Here is a 20434-nt window from a genome sequence, read left to right on the forward strand (position 1 = left end):
GGCCCAAAAGCTTTTTAAGCTGATAAGCAACTTCAGCAGTCTCAGGATACAAAATCATTGTGCAGAAATTGCTAGCATTCCTATACACCAACAACAGGCAAGCTAGAGCCAAATCAGAATGATCTCCCTTTCACAATTGCCACAAAAAGAATAAAGTGCCTAGGAATACAGCTAACAAGGGAAGTGAAGGAGGACCTCTTCAAGGAGAACTATAAACCGCTGTTCAATCAAATCAGAGATGACACAAACAAATAGAAAAAACATTCCATGCTCATGGATGCAAAGAATCAATATCATGAAAATGGCCATACTGCCCAAAGCAACTTATAGATTCAATGCTATTCCCTTTAAACTACCACTGACATTCTTCACATAACCAGGAAAAAAAAAAAAACTATTTTAAAATTCGTATTGAACAAGAAAAACAAGCCTGAATAGCCAAGACAGTCCTAAGCAAAAGAACAAAGCTGGAGGCATTATGCTACCTAACTTCAAACTATATACTATATGGCCACAATAACCAAAATAGCAATGGTACTGGTACAAGAAGAGACACATAGACCAATGGAACAGAATACAGAACCCAGAAATAAGACTGCACACCTACAACCATCTGACCTTTGACAAACATGATAAAACAAGCAATGGGGAAAGGATTCCTTGTGTAATAAATGGTGCTGGGAGAACCGGCTAGCTATATGCAGAAAACTGAAACTGGACCCCTTCCTTACACTGTATACAAAAATTAACTCAAGATGGATTAAAGACTTAAATGTGTAAAAAAAAAAAGTAAAGTAGAAGTTCCTCTTCAAAGACTTTCCTCCCCGTCTAGGAATAAATAGTAACTTCTCTTAGAAGCAAAATTTATTCAAAGACCAGTGCTAACATTCTTTTTTTTTTTTTTGAGACGGAGTCTTGCTCTGTCACCCAGGTTGGAGTGCAGTGGCATGATCTCCGCTCACTGCAAGCTCCACCTCCTGGGTTCACACCATTCTCCTGCCTCAGCCTCCCAAGTAGCTGGGACTACAGGCGCCCCCCACCACACTCAGCTAATTTTTTTTGTATTTTTAGTAGAGACAGGGTTTCACCGTGTCAGCCAGGATGGTCTCAATCTCCTGACCTCATGATCCGCCCGCCTCAGCCTCCCAAAGTGCTGGGATTACAGGCCTGAGCCACCGTGCCCAGCGACCTGTGCTAACATTCTTAAATATCTGCTAGCCGTAATAAAGAAATCAACATACTTTATGTTCTTTGCCCCCACAATTTAGCCTAAATATTTGCCCTGGAATGCTTATACTGGTCCAAGCAAGCATTAGGTCATAGCCTGTTCCTCTTCCTTATTTGAAGGTGTTTTTACCTTTCTCAGCATTCCACAAGTTACTTTCTCCTTCCTCTGTTCTCCTCTGCTTATGCCTCTTTTAAAACGTTCTAAGTTGCTAGCCAATCGGGACAAATATAGAATGTGAGGTCCTGTTCAAGCCAATGGAAACTGGACACAGCAGTAGGATGGACGTGTCAGGTTATAAATGACCTTGTCTCCTTTGTTTGGTGTACTCTTGTGGCAAAACTGTTGGTGAGTGTACCCTTTCTGCAGAAAGTATAAAAATGGCCTTGCTGAGGAAATTAAATTTATGTTCAAGTGCTATTTCTTTACGGCACCGGGGAACAAGCATTTCAAACAAATGCAAAACCCCAAACTATAAAAAACCCAGAAGAAAATCTAGGCAATGCCATTCAGGACATAGACATGGGCAAATATTTCATAATGAAGATGCCAAAAGCAATTGCAAGAAAAGCAAACATTAACAAATGGGATCTAATTAAACTAAAGAGCACAGCAAAAGAAACTATCATCAGAGTGAACAGACAACATAGAGAATGGGAGAAAATTTTTGCAATCTATCAATCTGACAAAGGGCTAATATCCAGGATCTACAAGGAACTTAAATTTACAAGAAAAAAACCAAATAACTCCATTAAAAAGTGGGCAAAGGACATGAACAGACACTTCTCAAAAGAAGATATACATGTAGCCAACAAACGTGAAAAAAATCTCAACATCATTGATCATTAGAGAAATGCACATCAAAACCATAATGAGATACCATCTCACACCAGTCAGAATGGCGATTATTAAAAAGTAAAGAAACAAAAGATGCTGGCAAGGTTGTGGAGAAAAAGGAATGCTTTTACACTGTTGGTGGGAGTGTAAATTAGTTCAACCATTGTCAAAGACAGTGTGGCAATTCCTCAAAGACGTAGAGGCAGAAATACCATTTGATCCAGCAATCCCATTACTGGGTATATACTCAAAGGAATATGAATTATTCTATTATAAAGATACATGGACACGTGTGTTCATTGCAGGACTATTTCTAATAGCAAAGACATGGAATCAACCTAAATGCCCATCAATGATAGACTGGATAAAGAAAATGTGGTACGTATACACCATGGAATACTATGTAGCCATAAAAAAGAATAAGATCATGTCCTTTCTAGGGACATGGATAGAGCTGGAAGCCATTATCCTTAGCAAACTAATGAAGAAACAGAAAACCAAATACCACATGTTCTCACTTATAAGTGAGAGCTGAATGTTGAGAACACATGGACACATGATGGGGAACAACACACACTGAGGCCTGTTGGAGGGTTGGGCTGGGAAGAAGGAGAGCATCAAGAAGAATAGCTAATGGATACTGGGCTTAATACCTAGGTGATGGGATGATCTGTACAGCAAACCACCACGGCACATATTTACCTATGTAACAAACCTGCCCATCCTGCACAGGTACCCCTGAACTTAAAGTAAAAGTTCGAAATTAAAAAAATAGAAATTCCGTTAAAGAGAACCCATTAATAGAATGGAGGGGTTAGCTCCAGAAATTGTATTTCTATTTTTCCTTAGCAATCAAGATTCAAGTACCTTTGTATTGCCATTCCTCAACTTCCAATGAGTAGAGCTGGATAAGAATTTACCACCTTTTTTTAAATTGCTAGGTGCCCTTAGTTCTCCTCCATAACACAAATGTACAAAGACAAGAAGTCAAAAATCCTGGAGCTGTTAATTCAAATACCACTTCCTATATTATTCTTAGAAATATATCCTAAGATGGTTAAGCTATCACTGTACAAATTCTAAACTTCATGAACTGGCTATACAATGGTTAGCTATGTGTAGTTTACATTTTTTAAAAATTCCCCATTGGTGTTCTATTTGGATGGCTTTGCACATGCCAGTATGCCCTTCCTGAGGCCATGAGTAACACTAAACATGTTAACTGCTATAAATTTTGTGACATTGTAGAACCATGAAGTTAACACTGGAGGGTGGAACAGGGAAATGGATGTAATAAAGAAAATGCCATGGTTTCTTCTATTGAGGAATTTACAATATGGAAAGACAAAAATTTGGAAAGTCAAAATACATTCAAAGGAAATAATTCATTCACAGAGCAGCTTATGAAGAAGTGCTCATTAAGTACTTCTCTCTTTCTCTCTCCCTCCCCTTGCACTTGAGAAAGCAAGCTAACATATTATGAATAGCCTTTAGAGAGGCACATGTAGGAAGAAACCAATGTTTTTAGTGACCTACAGCCATCGAAGAGACCTAAGGCCTACCAATAGCCACATGAGTGAACTTTGACCTGGAACTTCTAATGCCTGTCAACAGCCACGTGAGTGAGCTTAGAACTGGATCTTCTTCCAGTGAAACATTATGACGGCTGTAGCCCCAAGCAACACCTTGAGTGCAGCCTTAGGAGAGACCCAGAGCCAGAGGATCTGGTTAAGTTGGGCCTAGAAACTGAAATAAATGTTTGTGGTTTTAAGTCAATTATTGTGAGGTAATTTGTTACATAGAATAGATAACTAATACAGACTATTAAATTCTCCAACTATGCTTGTGGAATTATCTATTTTGCCATTAATTTTTGTCAACTACTGCCTCATGTATTTTGAAGCTCTCTTGTGGGACACACATTTATGATTGTTACATCTTCCTGACGAATTTTTATCGTTATGAAATGTTCTTCTTTATCTCTTGTAATATATTTCATCTTGAAATCTCTTTCATCTGATCAATATGACCATTCTCATCTTCTTATGCTTATTATTTGTAAAGTATATTTTTATATCCATTTACTTTCAACCTATACCTTTTTTTAAAGTGCGTCTCTTTTAGACGGTATACAGTTGAGTCTTGTTTTCTTTTTACCCATTTTGACAATTTATTTGGAATATTTAGGTAAGTAATTTTTAAGGTAAAATTATTGACATATGTTTGAGTCCATCAATTTTTTGTGTGTTTTTAGCTTGCATCCTCTGCTTTTTGTTCCTCTTTTCTTCCTTTCTTGCCTTTTATTGACTTATTTGATTTTACTAGAATTACATTATTATTTCCTGATAAATGTTTACTTAAAATTCTTTGCATTTTATTTATTTTTATTTTCATTTGTTTGTTTGTTTGTTTATCTATTTATTTATAGAGATGAGGTCTCACTCTGTTACCCAGGCCAGGCTGGAATGCAGTGGTGAAATAATAGCTCACTGCAGCCTCTACCTCCTGGGTTCACATGATCCTCCCACCTCAGCTCCCAAGTAGCTGGGACTACAGGTGCATGCTACCACACACTGCTATTTTTTTTTTTTTTTTGGTAGAGATGGGGTTCTCACTTTGTTGCCCATGCTGGTTTTGTAGTCCCTTAAGTTCTCACCTTGGCCTCCCAGAAGTGTTGGGATTACTGGTGTGAGCCACTGTGACCCGCCTGCATTTTATTTCTTAATTATTTCCCTAGAGCTTATGTTATTAATCCCTAATTCTATAGTCTGTTTATAGTTAATAACGTATTCTCTGCTATCTTTGTCATGTGTATTATATCTATATACATTACAATATAAGACAACGTTATTTTGCACTGAACAGTTATGTGGTTTATAAAGCAATTAAGAAGAAAAGAGCAAATTTTTTTAAAAAAATAGTCCTTGTATTTAACCAGATAGTTACCGTTCTGATGCAGTTTATTCTTTTCTAATGATCTAAATTTCCATCTGGAATTATTTCCCTTTAACCTGAAGAACTACCTTTAGCATTTCTTGTAATGCAGACCTGGCATTATCTTTGTTTTCTTTTACCTGAAAATGTCTTTATTTTCCTTTCATTTTTAAAGAGTTGTTTTGCTGAATATAGAACTATAGGTTTATAGTTTTATTTTAACATTTAAATGTTTCTGCTTCATTATCTTGTGGCCTCCCTTGTTTCTGATGAAATTGGGTGTTAAGTAGATCTGTCCCCCATTGTCTCTGTCCCCCACCCCCACTGTCTCCCATCCCCAGCAGCCCCTGCCCGTTTCTTCCCATTGCATCTTGCTCTTTCTGCTTTTAAGATTTGCTCTTCATCTTTGAATTTCTTTTTTTCTTTCCAACTCATATTTTAGGTGCAGGGGGTACATATGCAGGATTATCATGTAGGTAAATTGGGTGTTGTAAAGGCTTGGTGTACAGATTACTTTGCCACCCAGGTAATAAGCATAGTACTTGATAGGTAGATTTTCGATTCTCACCCTTTTCCCACCTTCACCATCAAGTAGGCCCCAGTGTCTGTTGTTCCCCGTCTTTGTGTCCATGTGTTCTCATTGTTTAGCTCCCACTTATACGTGAGAACACACGGTATTTGTTTTTTGTTCCTGTGTTAGTTCTCTTAAGATAATGGACTCCACCTCATTCATATTGCTGCAAAGAACATGATCTCATTCTTTTTTTAATGGCTACATAGTATTCCTAGAAACATCTGTGACTTTCAATAGTTTGACTGTGATACTCCTTGGCATGAACTTCTTTTTTGTTTACTCTGCATGGTATTCATTGAGTATCTCAAATCTTCCAATTTCTGTTTTTCATCAAATTTGGAAAATTTTGAGCTACTGTTTCTGAAAATTTTTTCTGCCCCATTCTTTCTCATCATCTTCAGATATTCCATTTACACATATGTCAAATCATTTGATAACACCTAAGAGTGATCTGAATCTCAGTCTATTGTTTTTCTCTCTGCATGTCACATAAGGCTTTTTTTTTTGAAACGGAGTTTCGCTCTTGTTGCCCAGACTGGAGTGCAATGGTGCAATCTTGGCTCGCTGCAACCTCTGCCTCCCAGGTTCAAGCGATTCTTCTGCCTCAGCCTCCTGAGTAGCTGGAATTTTAGGCACACGCCACCACGCTAATTTTGTATTTTCAGTAGAGACGGGGTTTCTCCTTGTTGGTCAGGATGGTCTCGAACTCCTGACCTCAGGTGATCTGCTCGCCTCGGCCTCCCAAAGTGCTGGGAATACAGGCATGAGCCACCGTGTCTGGCCTCACGTAAGGTTATTTTAATTGATCTGTCTTCAAGTATATTTACTTGTTCCTCTGTCATTTCATTTGGCTTAGCCTATTGTGGACTTTTAATTTCAGAAAGTATATCTTTTAATTTTAGAATTTCCATTTAGTTTGATTTTATTGTTTCTCCTTCTCTATTGAGATTTCTTATATTTTTGCTGAGACTTTTACTTATTAAAACCATATTTTGTTTATTTCATTGAGGGTGGTCATTATAGCCACTTTAAAATATTTGTTTAATAATTCCAACAACTGCTTTATCTTGGGGTCAGGCTCAACTGATTATTTTTTCTCTTTAGGCTATGTTCTATTTTCTTAGTTCTTTTTTTTATTATTATACTTTAAGTTTTAGGGTACATGTGCACAATGTGCAGGTTAGTTACATATGTATACATGTGCCATGCTGGTGTGCTGCACCCATTAACTCGTCATTTAGCATTAGGTATATCTCCTAATGCTATCCCTCCCCCCTCCCCCCACCCCAAAACAGTCCCCAGAGTGTGATGTTCCCCTTCTTGTGTCCATGTGTTCTCCTTGTTCAATTCCCACCTATGAGTGAGAACATGCAGTGTTTGGTTTTTTGTCCTTGCGATAGTTTACTGAGAATGATGATTTCCAATTTCATCCATGTCCCTACAAAGGACATGAACTCATCATTTTTTATGGCTGCATAGTATTCCATGGTGTATATGTGCCACATTTTCTTAATCCAGTCTATCATTGTTGGACATTTGGGTTGGTTCCAAGTCTTTGCTATTGTGAATAGTGCTGCAATAAACATACGTGTGCGTGTGTCTTTATAGCAGCATGATTTATAGTCCTTTGGGTATATACCCAATAATGGGATGGCTGGGTCAAATGGTATTTCTAGTTCTAGATCCCTGAGGAATTGCCACACTGACTTCCACAATGTTTGAACTAGTTTACAGTCCAACCAACAGTGTAAAAGTGTTCCTATTTCTCCACATCCTCTCCAGCACCTGTTGTTTCCTGACTTTTTAATGATTGCCATTCTAACTGGTGTGAGATGGTATCTCATTGTGGTTTTGATTTGCATTTCTCTGATGGCCAGTGATGGTGAGCATTTTTTCATGTGTTTTTTGGCTGCATAAATGTCTTCTTTTGAGAAGTGTCTGTTCATGTCCTTTGCCCACTTTTTGATGGGGTTGTTTGTTTTTTTCTTGTAAATTTGTTTGAGTTCATTGTAGATTCTGGATATTAACCCTTTGACAGATGAGTAGGTTGTGAAAATTTTCTCCCATTCTGTAGGTTGCCTGTTCACTCTGATGGTAGTTTCTTTTGCTGTGCAGAAGCTCTTTAGTTGAATTAGATCCCATTTGTCAATTTTGTCTTTTGTTGCCATTGCTTTTGGTGTTTTAGACATGAAGTCCTTGCCCATGCCTAGGTCCTGAATGGTAATGCCTAGGTTTTCTTCTAGGGTTTTTATGGTTTTAGGTCTAACGTTTAAGTCTTTAATCCATCTTGAATTAATTTTTGTATAAGGTATAAGGAAGGGATCCAGTTTCAGCTTTCAACATATGGCTAGCCAGTTTTCCCAGCACCATTTATTAAATAGGGAATCCTTTCCCCATTGCTTGTTTTTCTCAGGTTTGTCAAAGATCAGATAGTTGTAGATATGCGTCATTATTTCTGAGGGCTCTGTTCTGTTCCATTGATCTATATCTCTGTTTTGGTACCAGTACCATGCTGTTTTGGTTACTGTAGCCTTGTAGTATAGTTTGAAGTCAGGTAGTGTGATGCCTCCAGCTTTGTTCTTTTGGCTTAGGATTGACTTGGCAATGCGGGCTCTTCTTTGGTTCTATATGAACTTTAAAGTAGTTTTTTCCAATTATGTGAAGAAAGTCATTGGTAGCTTGATGGGGATGGCATTGAATCTATAAATTACCTTGGGCAGTATGGCCATCAAAGCCAGGCAGAGACACAACCAAAAAAGAGAATTTTAGACCAATATCCTTGGTGAACACTGATGCAAAAATCCTCAATAAAATACTGGCAAACCGTATCCAGCAGCACATCAAAAAGCTTATCCACCATGATCAAGTTGGCTTCATCCCTGGGATGCAAGGCTGGTTCAATATATGCAAATCAATAAATGTAATCCAGCATATAAACAGAACCAAAGACAAAAACCACATGATTATCTCAATAGATGCAGAAAAGGCCTTTGACAAAATTCAACAACTCTTCATGCTAAACACTCTCAATAAATTAGGTATTGAAGGGACGTATCTCAAAATAATAAGAGCTATCTATGACAAACCCACAGCCAATATCATACTGAATGGGCAAAAACTGGAAGCATTCCCTTTGAAAACTGCCACAGGACAGGGATGCCCTCTCTCACCACTCCTATTCAATATAGTGTTGGAAGTTCTGGCCAGGGCAATTAGGCAGGAGAAGGAAATAAAGGGTATTCAATTAGGAAAAGAGGAAGTCAAATTGTCCCTGTTTGCAGACAACATGATTGTATATCTAGAAAATCCCATTGTCTCAGCCCAAAATCTCCTTAAGCTGATAAGCAACTTCAGCAAAGTCTCAGGATACAAAATCAATGTGCAAAAATCACAAGCATGCTTATACACCAATAACAGAGAAACAGAGAGCCAAATCATGAGTGAACTCCCATTCACAATTGCTTCAAAGAGAATAAAATACTTAGGAATCCAAGTTACAAGGGACGTGAAGGACCTCTTCAAGGAGAAGTGCAAACCACTGCTCAATGAAATAAAAGAGGATACAAACAAATGGAAGAACATTCTATTTTCTTAGTTCTTTATATGCCTAGCAATTTTCTGCTATATCCTGGATACAATGAATGTTAAATTATGAAGATTTGGGATTCTTCTATTTTTCTCTGATGAACGTTGTTTCTTTTGTTTTAGCAGGTGATTTTTTTCGGTGGGAAGTGGGGCTGGGCTTGAACTTCAAATGTTACTTTTTGGGCAGCATCTCCATTATCTGTTCAGATTGAATTTAAATATGTCTGTGTGCAGGAATTACCCATGAGTTGGCAGTTTGTAACCTCTATATTAGAATGTTATGGTCTTTAATTGAGATGCCTTTAGTCTGTTCCATAAATGCCTGATTCAGAGATCACTAAAAAATGTGGGTAGACAGAATTTGGATATGTGTTCTCTGGTTCTTTCTCAGGTAGGATTCTCCCCATGGCTTCAGCATTCAGTTTATTGGATTCAATTTTTTGGTTTCACAAATCAGAAGACAAATCCCAGCCAATTCATATACCAAGCCTGAGCCACACAGAATTTACCCATGTAACAAACCTGCACATGGACTGCCTGAACTTAAAATAAAAGTAGGGAAAAAAAGTAGGGAACAAACGACCAAAATAAAATAAAACATTCAGAACACACGCAAGAAGGAAAGTGATCACATCTGTCATGCATCAACTTATGTTTTCCCTTTGAAACTTTGCATACATTGATTACAGAGCATACCTATCTGGTTGGCTCAGGAGAGGAAGGTTGGGCTGAATTAGTCTTTTCCAGACAGAGGCATGAAAGTCTCTTTCTCTCTTGTGAAGCAGACATCAACCCAACTGCATATGAGAAGAGGGCATAGAGGGAGCCAAGTTGGGGAGATCTGACTGTCTTCTCCTGTTCTGGTCTATGATCTTTACCTCACACGTTTACCCACTGGTAATCTCGATTATGGAATAGGAACCATAGCATGGCACAGATAGCAATCCTTGTGCACCAGGAACTAATTCAAGTGGATCAGAAAAGCCCAGGGATATGGGGATTGTGCTAAAAGGAGCAGCGGTGGCATTCCTGAACACTGAGAAGAGTGTTTCCAACATCTGAAGAGATGCTACATTTTCCAGCCTACTAGGCTGAAAGATAAAAACAACTTTTGTTGACTCCTCTGAAAACTTGAGAATTTAACTGAAATATGTAAATGAAATTTTGAATACATATGAAATGTGAAGCCTTCTCCTGATATTTGGTCCATAAATTATGTTTCACCAGAGTTTAGATCATAAAATTTTTCCATTGCAGACAAACTACTGGTCTTTCTATTCCTATACATTATAAACCCAAGATGTGTCAAATTATGTAATGAAAACCAAATAGAAATTTGTTCTTTAAGGAACTTCATAATAAAAAACAAAACAAAACAAACAAACAAACAAATGAGCCAAGCATGGTGTGCACACCTGTATTCCTGGCTACTTGAGAGGCTGAGGTGGGATAATTGCTTGAGCCCAAGAGCTATGATCACGCCACTGCACTCCAGCCTTGGTGACAAAGCAAGACCCCATCTCTGAAAGAAAAAAAAAGTATAATGAACTCATGAGTCCCTCTATTCAGCATAAAAAAATTACCATAACTTCCCAATTATGTTCCATTTTTCTTTTTTTTTACTGGAATATTTCTAGAGAAATCCAAGCTATCGTATCACTTTATTCTAAATACTTTAGACTCCTATATGTGTCTATAACCAATAAACATTTTTTCTTGTTTATCTTACTATTTATCCATTATTACAAATAAATTAATTAATAATTATTCCCTGTCATCATTTAATATCTGTTCTATATTCTAAGTTTCCTACACTGTATCAAAAATAGCTTTTAATTGTTGTGTTTGTTTCAGGATCCAAACAAAGTCCACTTCTGACTTTCAGAGATTCTACCACAAAAGTATCTTATTTCTACAATTGCCACCTTCCCTCACTTAGTTTTCATGTCATTTCATTAAGGTACTGGAGAAATTAGATCAATTGACTTGTAGAATGTCCTACACTGTTGACTTGGTATCATCTAACTTGTTTCTGTATCCGCCATATTTCCTATTAAACTGAAAGTCAGATCCAGAGGCTTGCTTAAATTCAGCTTGAATTCCTTGGTCATGATGCTTCAGAGGGAGTGCTGTGTATTTCCTCTGCATTGTGCTATGATATCTCGTCGTCCCCTGTTAATGATGGTCATTAAGATTGATGAGTGAGTTCCTGTGTTATCAGTCCAATTCATCCATTGCGTAATCCCCATAGCCTTTCTCCTAATGGTTTTAGCATCCGCTGATGATTGTTACCAAGATCCATTATTTCACTACATGTTGCAAAATGAAACATAATAAAACAAAACAAAATGATTTCTTAATTCTGTCATTCTTCTTTTAAAAGCTTGTATTTGTCTACAAAGAAGGAATTTCTCCAGTCAACTATTTGTGTTCCCTGAAATAAGGTTTATTCAGAAAAAAAAGTGTTTCTTTGAATATCAATTTTCAGAATAAAAGATTGGTAGTCGAGTCAGTAAAATCTAAGTGTGGAGTGCACTTAGCTGCTGACTAACAATTGCAGAGATGGGAATGTACTTATCTCCCTTCCACCAAGTAAACATGTACTTCCCATCCAACAGACACTTCTGACCACTCTCCACTACATTCAAGTATTCACTTTTTGTTTTGTGCCTGAGTTTTATATTTGTTTTCTTCAGTGGGATGGAGGAGAGACTTGTCAGGTAGGGTAATAATATACCATACCTAGAAGTGAAATTCTCTGTAGTTTAAATTTTTTTAATGAATACTTCCAAAAATAAACAAAAATAGAAAATTGTACAATGGACCCACATATACCAATCACCAGACTCAGTCATTATCAAGATTTGCCTCACTTGCCACATCTATCTCTTTTTGTTCTTTCTCATTTTTCATAAGTATTTAAGACAAGTCTCAGACATCACATAATTTCACCTCTACATGCAATCACAGATACTCTGTTACATAACGCTTATTTATGGTTAGTGAGAATGTGAATGAGTACAGTCATTATGGAAAACAGCACGGAAGGCTCTCTAAAACTAAAAATAGAATTGCCATACAATACAGTGCTTCACCCACATTTGTTGCAGCAGTATTCCCATGGCCAAGATATGGAATTAATTTAAGTGTCCATCAATATACGAATGGATAAAGAAAATTTTGTATACATACTCTGGAATCTATTCAGCCATTAGAAAACAATGAAATCCTGTCATTTGCAGCAATATTGATGGAACTAGAGGTCATTATGTTAAGTAAAATAAACCAGGAATAAAAAGACAAATATCACACATTTTCACTCATATGTGGGAGCTAGAAAAGTTGATCTCATGGAGTTAGAATGTAGAGTGATAGTTGTCAGAGGCTGGGAAGGGTAGGGTAGATGAAAAAAGGTTGGTTAATGGGTACAAACATACAGTTAGATAAAAGGAATACATTCTAACTTTTAACAGCACAGCAGGATTATTATCATTGATAATAATTTATTGTATATTTCAAAACAGCTAGAAGAGAAGATTTAAGTGTTCCCAACACAAAAAAAAATGATAAATGTTTGAGGTGATGGATAGCGTAAATACCCTGATTTGATCATTATATATTGTATGCATGTATCAAAATATCACATATACCTCACAAATATGTATTATTATTTTGTATCAATAAATAATCTAATATCTTGTCTACAAGTAAATATTCCTGGTTATTTAAAAATGTGTGCTCTAATTAGGATTGAAACAAAATTTATAAATTCCACTTAATTGATACCTCTTTGGTCTTTGTGAATCTAGAACAGTATCTTCTCTCACTTTTATTTTCCCTGCCATTGACTAGTTAGAGAAACCACAACAGTTGTTCTTATGGAATATCCCACTTTCTGGATTTGTCTATGTCCTTCTTAGTTTCTCTGTCTTCCTTATTTTCATAAATGAAAGTTAACTCTGGGGACTTAATTACACTCAGCTTCAACTTCCTGGGAACAGTACTTCACAGATGGTGCTGTGTGCCTGACGTCACAATGTCTGGATAACCTAACAATTTTTACATTTCACTCTAAACCAGAAGTCACAAACTGACAACACATAGCCAAATCTTTCACATAAACACATTTGAATTTAAGTGTCAGTTGTTAATTCTTGTTTTTCTTGCACAATTGTTTTTCCTATAGTAATTGAAAGGAAAATAAAAAATAATAACTTTCTGTAGCTGTATCTCAGTCAAAAGCAGGAAAATGGAAGATCACTTTCATAGTAGTCCAGTTTCATGCTGCTGATAAAGACATACCCGACACTGGGAAGAAAAAGAGGTTTAATTGGACTTACAGTTCCACATGGCTGGGGAAGCCTCAGAATCATGGTGAGAGGCGAAAGGCACTTCTTACACGGCAGCAGCAAGAGAAAATGAGAGGAATGCAAATGCAGAAACCCCTGAAAAAACCATCAGATTTCATGAGACTTATTCACTATCATGAGAACAGTATGGGAGAAACTGCCCCCATGATTCAAATTATCTCCTGCCAGGTCCCTCCCACAACACATGACAATTATGGAAGTACAATTCAAGATGAGATTTGAGTGGGGACACAGAGCCAAACCATATCATTCCAACCCTGGCCCCTCCAAATCTCATGTCCTCACGTTACAAAAGCAATCATGCTTTCCCAACAGTGCCCTAAAGTCTTATTTCAGCATTAACCCAAAAGTCCACAGTCCAAAGTCTCATCTGAAACAAGGCAAGTCACTTCCACCTATGAGCCTGTAAAATCAAAAGCAAGCTAGCTACCTCCTAGATACAATGGGGGTACTGGCATTAGGTAAATAAAGCCATTCCAAAGGGGAGAAATTGGCCAAAACAATGGGTTTACAGGGCTCACAGAAGTCCAAAATCCAGTGGGGCAGTCAAATTTTAAAGCTCCAAAATGATCTCCTTTGACACCAGGTCTCATGTCCAGGTCACGCTGATGTAAGAAGTGGATTCCCATGGTCTTGGGCAGCTCTGCCCCTGTGGCTTTGCAGAGTATATCCCCCCTCCTGGCTGCTTTCATGGGCTGGTGTTGATTGTCTGAGGCTTTTTCAGGTGCACAGTGCAAGCTGTCGATGGATCTACCATTCTGGGTCTGGAGGATGGTGGCCCTCTTCTCACAGCTTCGCTAAGTGGTGCTCCAATAGGGGCACTGTGTCAGGGCTCTGATCCCACATTTCCCTTCTGCACTGCCCTAGCAGAGGTTCTCCATGAGGGCTCCGCCCCTGCAGCAAACTTTTGCCTGGGCATCCAGGCATTTCCATACATCTTCTGAATTCCAGGCAGAGGTTCCCAAACCTCAATTCTTGACTTCTGTGCACCCATAGACTCAACACCACATGGACACTGCCACGGTTTGGGGCTTCCACCCTCTGAAGCAACAGACCTAGCTGTACCTTGGCCCCTTTTCATCATGGCTGGAGTGACCGGGACACAGGACACCAAGTTGCTAGACTGCACATAGCATGGGGACCCTGGGCCTGGCCCGTGAAACCATTTTCTCCTAGGTCTCCAGGCCTGTGATGGGAGGGGCTGCCATGAAGATCTCTGACATGCCCTAGAGACATTTTCCCCATTGACTTGGGGATTAACATTTGGCTCCTCATGACATGCAAATTTCTGCAGCCAGCTTGAATTTCTTTTCAGAAAATGGGTTTTTATTTTCTATCACATTGTCAGGCTGCAAATTTTCTGAACTTTTATGCTCTGCTTCCCTTTTAAAACTGAATGCCTTTAACAGCACCTAAGTCACCTCTTGAATGCATTGCTGCTTAGAAATTTCTTCTGCCAGACACTCTAAATCATCTCTCTCAAGTTCAAAGTTCCACAAATCTCTAGGGCAGAGGCAAAATGCCACCAGTCTCCTTGCTAAAACATAACAAGAGTCACCTTTGTTCCAGTTCCCAACAAGTTCCTCATCTCCATCTGAGACACCTCAACCTGGACCTTTTTGCCCATATTGCTACAGGATTTTGGGCAAAGCTATTCAACAAGTCTCTATAGACGTTCCAAACTTTCCCACATTTTCCTGTCTTCTGAGCCCTCCAAACTGTTTCAACCTCTGCTTGCTACCCAGTTTCAAAGTCACTTCCACATTCTTGGATGTCTTTTCAGCAGCGCCCCACTCTACTAATAAAAATTTACTCTATTAGTCCATTTTCACACTGCTGATAAAGACATTCCCAAGACTGGGAAGAAAAAGAGGTTTCATTGGACTTACAGTTCCACATGACTGGAGAGGCCTCAGAATCATGGCAGAAAGTGAAAGGCACTTCTTACATGGTGGTGGCAAGAGAAAACAAGAGGAATTCATAAGCAGAAACCCCTGAAAAACCATCAAACATCATGAGACTTATTCACTACCATGAGAACAGTATGGGGGAAACTGCCCCCGTGATTCAAATGATCTCCCACTAGATCCCTCCGACAACATGTGGAAATTATGGGATTACAATTCAAGATGAGATTTGGGTGGGGACACAGAGCCAAACCATATCAAGTATTGTTTCCCATGTCGAGATATTTCTTCTTACATCAGACAACTTCACTCATTTATATTACCTGCCGGGTACCTGTGAGAACATGAGTTTGTGACTTCTGCTGTATATATATAGATATATTCTCCAACCTATCATAGCAGGTATACCAGAAATCTGATCACTAGTGTTAAACCCACCCTTGGTAGTCAATTCTCATTTACCCAATCAACATGCAATTACTTTTGATGTGTTGAAAGCTTTGTGTCAGTGCATAGCTGAGCTCCAATTTAAAGCTTACATTGTCTGTAGTCTGTAGTTGTTTTTGTCTTTTTTTTTTTTTTTTCAGAGTCTCACTCTGTCACCAGGCTGGAGTGCAGTGGTGCCATCTCTGCTCACTGCATCCTCCACCTCCCAGGCTCAAGTGATTCTCTTGCCTCAGCCTCCCAAGTAGCTGGGACTACAGGCACATGCCACCACGCCCGGCTAATTTTTGTATTTTTAATAGAGATGGGGTTTCACCATGTTGGCCAGGATGGTCTCAATCTCTTGACCTTGTGATCCATCCACCTCGGCCTCCCAAAGTGCTGGGATTACAGGTGTGAGCCACCATGCCCTGCGTTTTTGTCTTTTTTTTCTTCCTAAATAACTTTTATGTTAAGAGGTACATGCGCAGGTTTGTTATACAGGTAAATTCAGTGTTACAGGGTCTTAGGAGTACACATTATTTCATCACCAGGTAATAAGCAGGGTACCCTGATATGATTTGGCTGTGACCCCAGCCAAAATCTCATCTTGAATTGTAATTCCCATAATCCTCACAAGGACCGGACCAAGTAGAGGTAATTGGATTATGAGGGCAGTTTCCTCCATGCTGTTCTCATGATAGTGAGTGAGTCTTAGGAGATCTGATGGTTTTATAAGCATTTAGTATTTCCCCTGCTTGCACTCACTCTGTCCTGCTGCCTTGTAAAGAACGTTCCTGCTTCTGCTTTGCCTTCTGCCATGGTTGTTAGTTTCCTGAAGCCTTCCCAGCAATGCAGGATTGTAAGCCAATTAAAGCTCTTTTCTTTATAAGTTACCCAGTCTCTGGTATTTCTTTCTTTCTTTCTTTCTTTCTTTTTTTTTTTTTTTTAAATAACCTTGCCCAACTGGCTTGTTTTATTGGAGAAGGGGACGCGGAATAAACAACGTGAGACAGCTGGGACCTGAGGCTGGGAAGAACCCCCTCCCCTCCCTATACATGCCCACTGCCCCAAATAAAAAATAACCAACTATGGGAGAGCAACTGAGACAGCCACTGGGGGCAGGGAAAGGAGACACTGAACTCAAGGGCAGCTGTGAAGAGACCATGTATGTGCTGAGAGGGCCCAGAGGCAGCGGCAGCACGAACAGCGCAGGTACAAATCTCCGTGTTTTCCCTGGGCTTACGTATAAATACAGAGAGGTGAGGCCTTCTCTCCCCCTGCTCTCCCTTCCGCTCCGTGCTGCTTGCCGCGGTCCCCGCTCCTCTTTCCACATGAGGGCGAAGGGAAGCGGGGATGGACAAGTCATTGTCGAATTGCAATCAGACCCACATCCATCAGCTTCTGGATCTTCTTTGCGATTACAGGATTCTTTAAGTGTTCGCTGAGTGCCTGGGGGGTCCTTCTGCATCTGCTCCAGGATAAGGTGCATGGCTATGTCACTCATGATCTGCTGCACCTCGGGGTCGGCCATGGCTCGTTGCTTCACATCTTCGGGGCTGTGGTGCCGGTTGTACTGCGCCATCATACAGCGCTGGTAGCCGTCTGCCGCCTCCTTACAGCTGGAGTCCGGGTCTAGCGCCTTCCGGTACACATCCATGACTTTGGTGTAGTCCTTCATCGCTTCCAGGGCAACGGCTTTCCGTGTATAACCCTTGATGAAGGTCGGTTCTAGCTGGATACATTCTTCACAGTCCTTGAGTGCCAGCTGGAATCCAGGAGTTTGGTGTAACAGGCAGCTCGATTGCTGTATAATTTGGCATCTTTCGGGTTCCTTTTGATGGCTTCCGTATAATGCTTCATGGCGTGGGGATAGTCCCCTTTCTGAAAACACTCGTTGCCTTTGTTCTTCTCTTCTAAAGCCAGGTCGGGGTTTATGTAGGCCAGCCGTTCTTGCTCCTTCAGGATTTTCTCTGCCTGCTGGCATTTCTTGAGCACATCTGGAGTTCGGTGCTCTGCCAGAGACTTGTTATAGAAATGGATGGCATCCTTGTACTTTTCTTCTTTGAAGTAGGAGTTGCCAATTCGAGCACACACTTTGGCAATCTGTAGATAGTCTTCTCTGTTTTCTCTCCCCACTTCAATGGACTTCTCACAAAGCTCCCAGCACTTATTGTAGTCGCCCTTTTCAAAGTATACCGCTGCTTGATTGGTAATGTAAGTCATGTTGCTGGGGTCCAGCTCCTTGGCTTTGTCGTAATGCTTCAAGGCTGTCAGTCTTTCTTCTTGTAGGCATCGTTCCTCAGCTCTTTTTCTTTCAGTGCCTGCTTCTTATTCTCTGGAAGATCTTCTTCCACTGGCTCTGGCTTGGTCTCCTTTTTGGGAAGGGGTGGTGGTGAAGGTGTTGCAACCTGTTCCTCCTCATCCATACTGCCCCGATCGACCTCATGGAGGACACTGAGGGTGGTCAGGATCCGGGGATCTTGTAGTTTTGTGCCCAGATCAGAAGGCTTGTTTTATAGTTGCTCTATCAGCTCCCGGTAGGTAGGATCACTGAGCAGTGTCCTTGTCCTGGGATCACTCTCCAACTTCTGTTACAGATTGGGCATGTTGAAAGCATTCATAAATTTTCTCTCTGCCAACCTGGCCTCCATATTCTGTAAACCCTCTTTCAGTTGAGGGTTATCTGCCTCGTGTTTTAAGCTCTCCTCGTAGGTTCACTTGGCTTCTTCAAATCGGTTTAAGAACTCTAGAGCTGCTGCTTTTCGTGAATATCCCTTGCCCCAGTCAAGCTTTTAGGTCGACGGTCTTGCAGCCGTCCTTGTAAGCCTTCTGGTAGTCTCCTTTCTTGGCATAGGTGGCAGAACAGTTGCTGTAGAGCACGTGGTTGTGGGGATCCAGCTTAATGGCTTCGGAGTAGCACTGTAAGGCATTGTCGATGTTTTCCATGCCCAGGGCCTTGTTGCCCTTCTCTTTCAGCTCATTGACCTGCTTCATAGCACAGCGCGGCCCGGAACCCCGCTGAATCGAATCTGTCCACTCTGCGTTCCCAACCCAGTCTCTGGTATTTCTTCATAGCAGTGTGAGAAGGAACTAATACAGTAAATTGGTTCTGAGGTAGTGGGGTGCTGCTATATGGATACCCGAAATGTGGAAGCAACTTTGCAAGCGGGTAACAGGCAGAGGTTGGAACAGTTTGGAGGGCTCAGAAGTAGACAGGAAAGTGTGGGAAAGTTTGGAGCTTCCTAGAGACTTGGAGGGCTCCAAAGACAGGAAGATGTGGGAAAGTTTGGAACTTCCCAGAAATTTGTTGAATGGCTTTAACCAAAATGCTGATAGTGATATGGACAATTAAGTCCAAGCTGAATTGGTCTCAGATGGAGATGAGGAACTTATGGGAAACTGGAGTAAAGGTCACTCTTGCTATGCTTTAGCAAAGAGACTGGTGGCATTTTGCCCCTGCTCTAGAGATCTGTGGAACTTTGAACTTGAAAGAGATGATTTAGGGTATTGGTGAAAGAAATGTCTAAGTGGTAAAGCATTCAAGAGGAAGAAGAACATATAAGCTTGAAAAATTTGCAGCCTGACAATGCAACAGAAAAGAAAAACCCCTGCAGATCACGAGGTCAGCAGATAAAGACCATCCTAGCCAAAATGGTGAAACCCCGTCTTTACTAAAAATACAAACATTAGCCGGGCATGGTGGTTTGCTCTTGTAGTCCCAGCTACTTGGGAGGCTGAGGCAGGAGAATTGCTTGAACCTGGGAGGCGGAGGCTGCAGTGAGCCGAGATCATGCCACTGCACTCCAGCCTGGGTGACAGAGCAAGACTCTGTCTCAATAATAATAATAATAATAATAATAATAATGTAGTAATAATAAATAATAATTTAATAATAATAAATTCCTGGAAGTAGATAAACCAAGAAGAAATAGAAACTCTGAACAGACCAATAACAAGCAGCGAGATTGAAATTGTAATTAAAATAAACTGCCAAAAAAAAATCCAGGACCAGATGCATTCCCAGCTGCAGTCTATCAGACATTCAATTAAAGATTGGTACCAATAGTACTGAAACCATTTCAAAAGATACAGATTTACGGAGTTCTCTCCAAATCATTCTATGAAGCCAGTTATCATCCTAATACCAAAACCAGGAAAGACATAACAAAGAAAGGAAACTATAGACCAATATCTCTGATGAACATAGATGCAGAAATCCTCAACAAAATACTAGCTAACTGATTCCAACAGCGTATCCAAAATATATTCCATCATAATCAAGTGGGTTTTACACTAGGGATGCAGGAATGGTTTAAAATACAAAAGCCAGTAAATGTGATAAACCACATAGACAGAGTTAAAACAAATATCATATAATCATCTCAACATATGCAGAAAATGCATCTGACAAAATCCAGCATCGCTTTGGGAGGCCGAGGCGGGTGCATCACGAGGTCAGGAGATCGAGACCATCCTGGCTAACACGGTGAAACCCCGTCTCTACTAAAAATACAAAAAATTAGCCGGGCGTGGTAGCGGGCGCCTGTAGTCCCAGCTACTCGGGAGGCTGAGGCAG

At 40.0% G+C, this 20434-nt stretch overlaps 1 pseudogene; it reads right to left on the minus strand.

Annotated features, from left to right (window-relative positions):
* Window positions 1-15670: 15670 nt before the first annotated feature.
* LOC100985600 (stress-induced-phosphoprotein 1-like) lies at window positions 15671-18852 on the minus strand (annotated as a pseudogene).
* Between the last annotated feature and the right edge of the window lie 1582 nt (window positions 18853-20434).

The sequence above is a fragment of the Pan paniscus genome, chromosome X (assembly GCF_029289425.2).
Source record: "Pan paniscus chromosome X, NHGRI_mPanPan1-v2.0_pri, whole genome shotgun sequence".
NCBI lineage: Eukaryota > Metazoa > Chordata > Mammalia > Primates > Hominidae > Pan > Pan paniscus.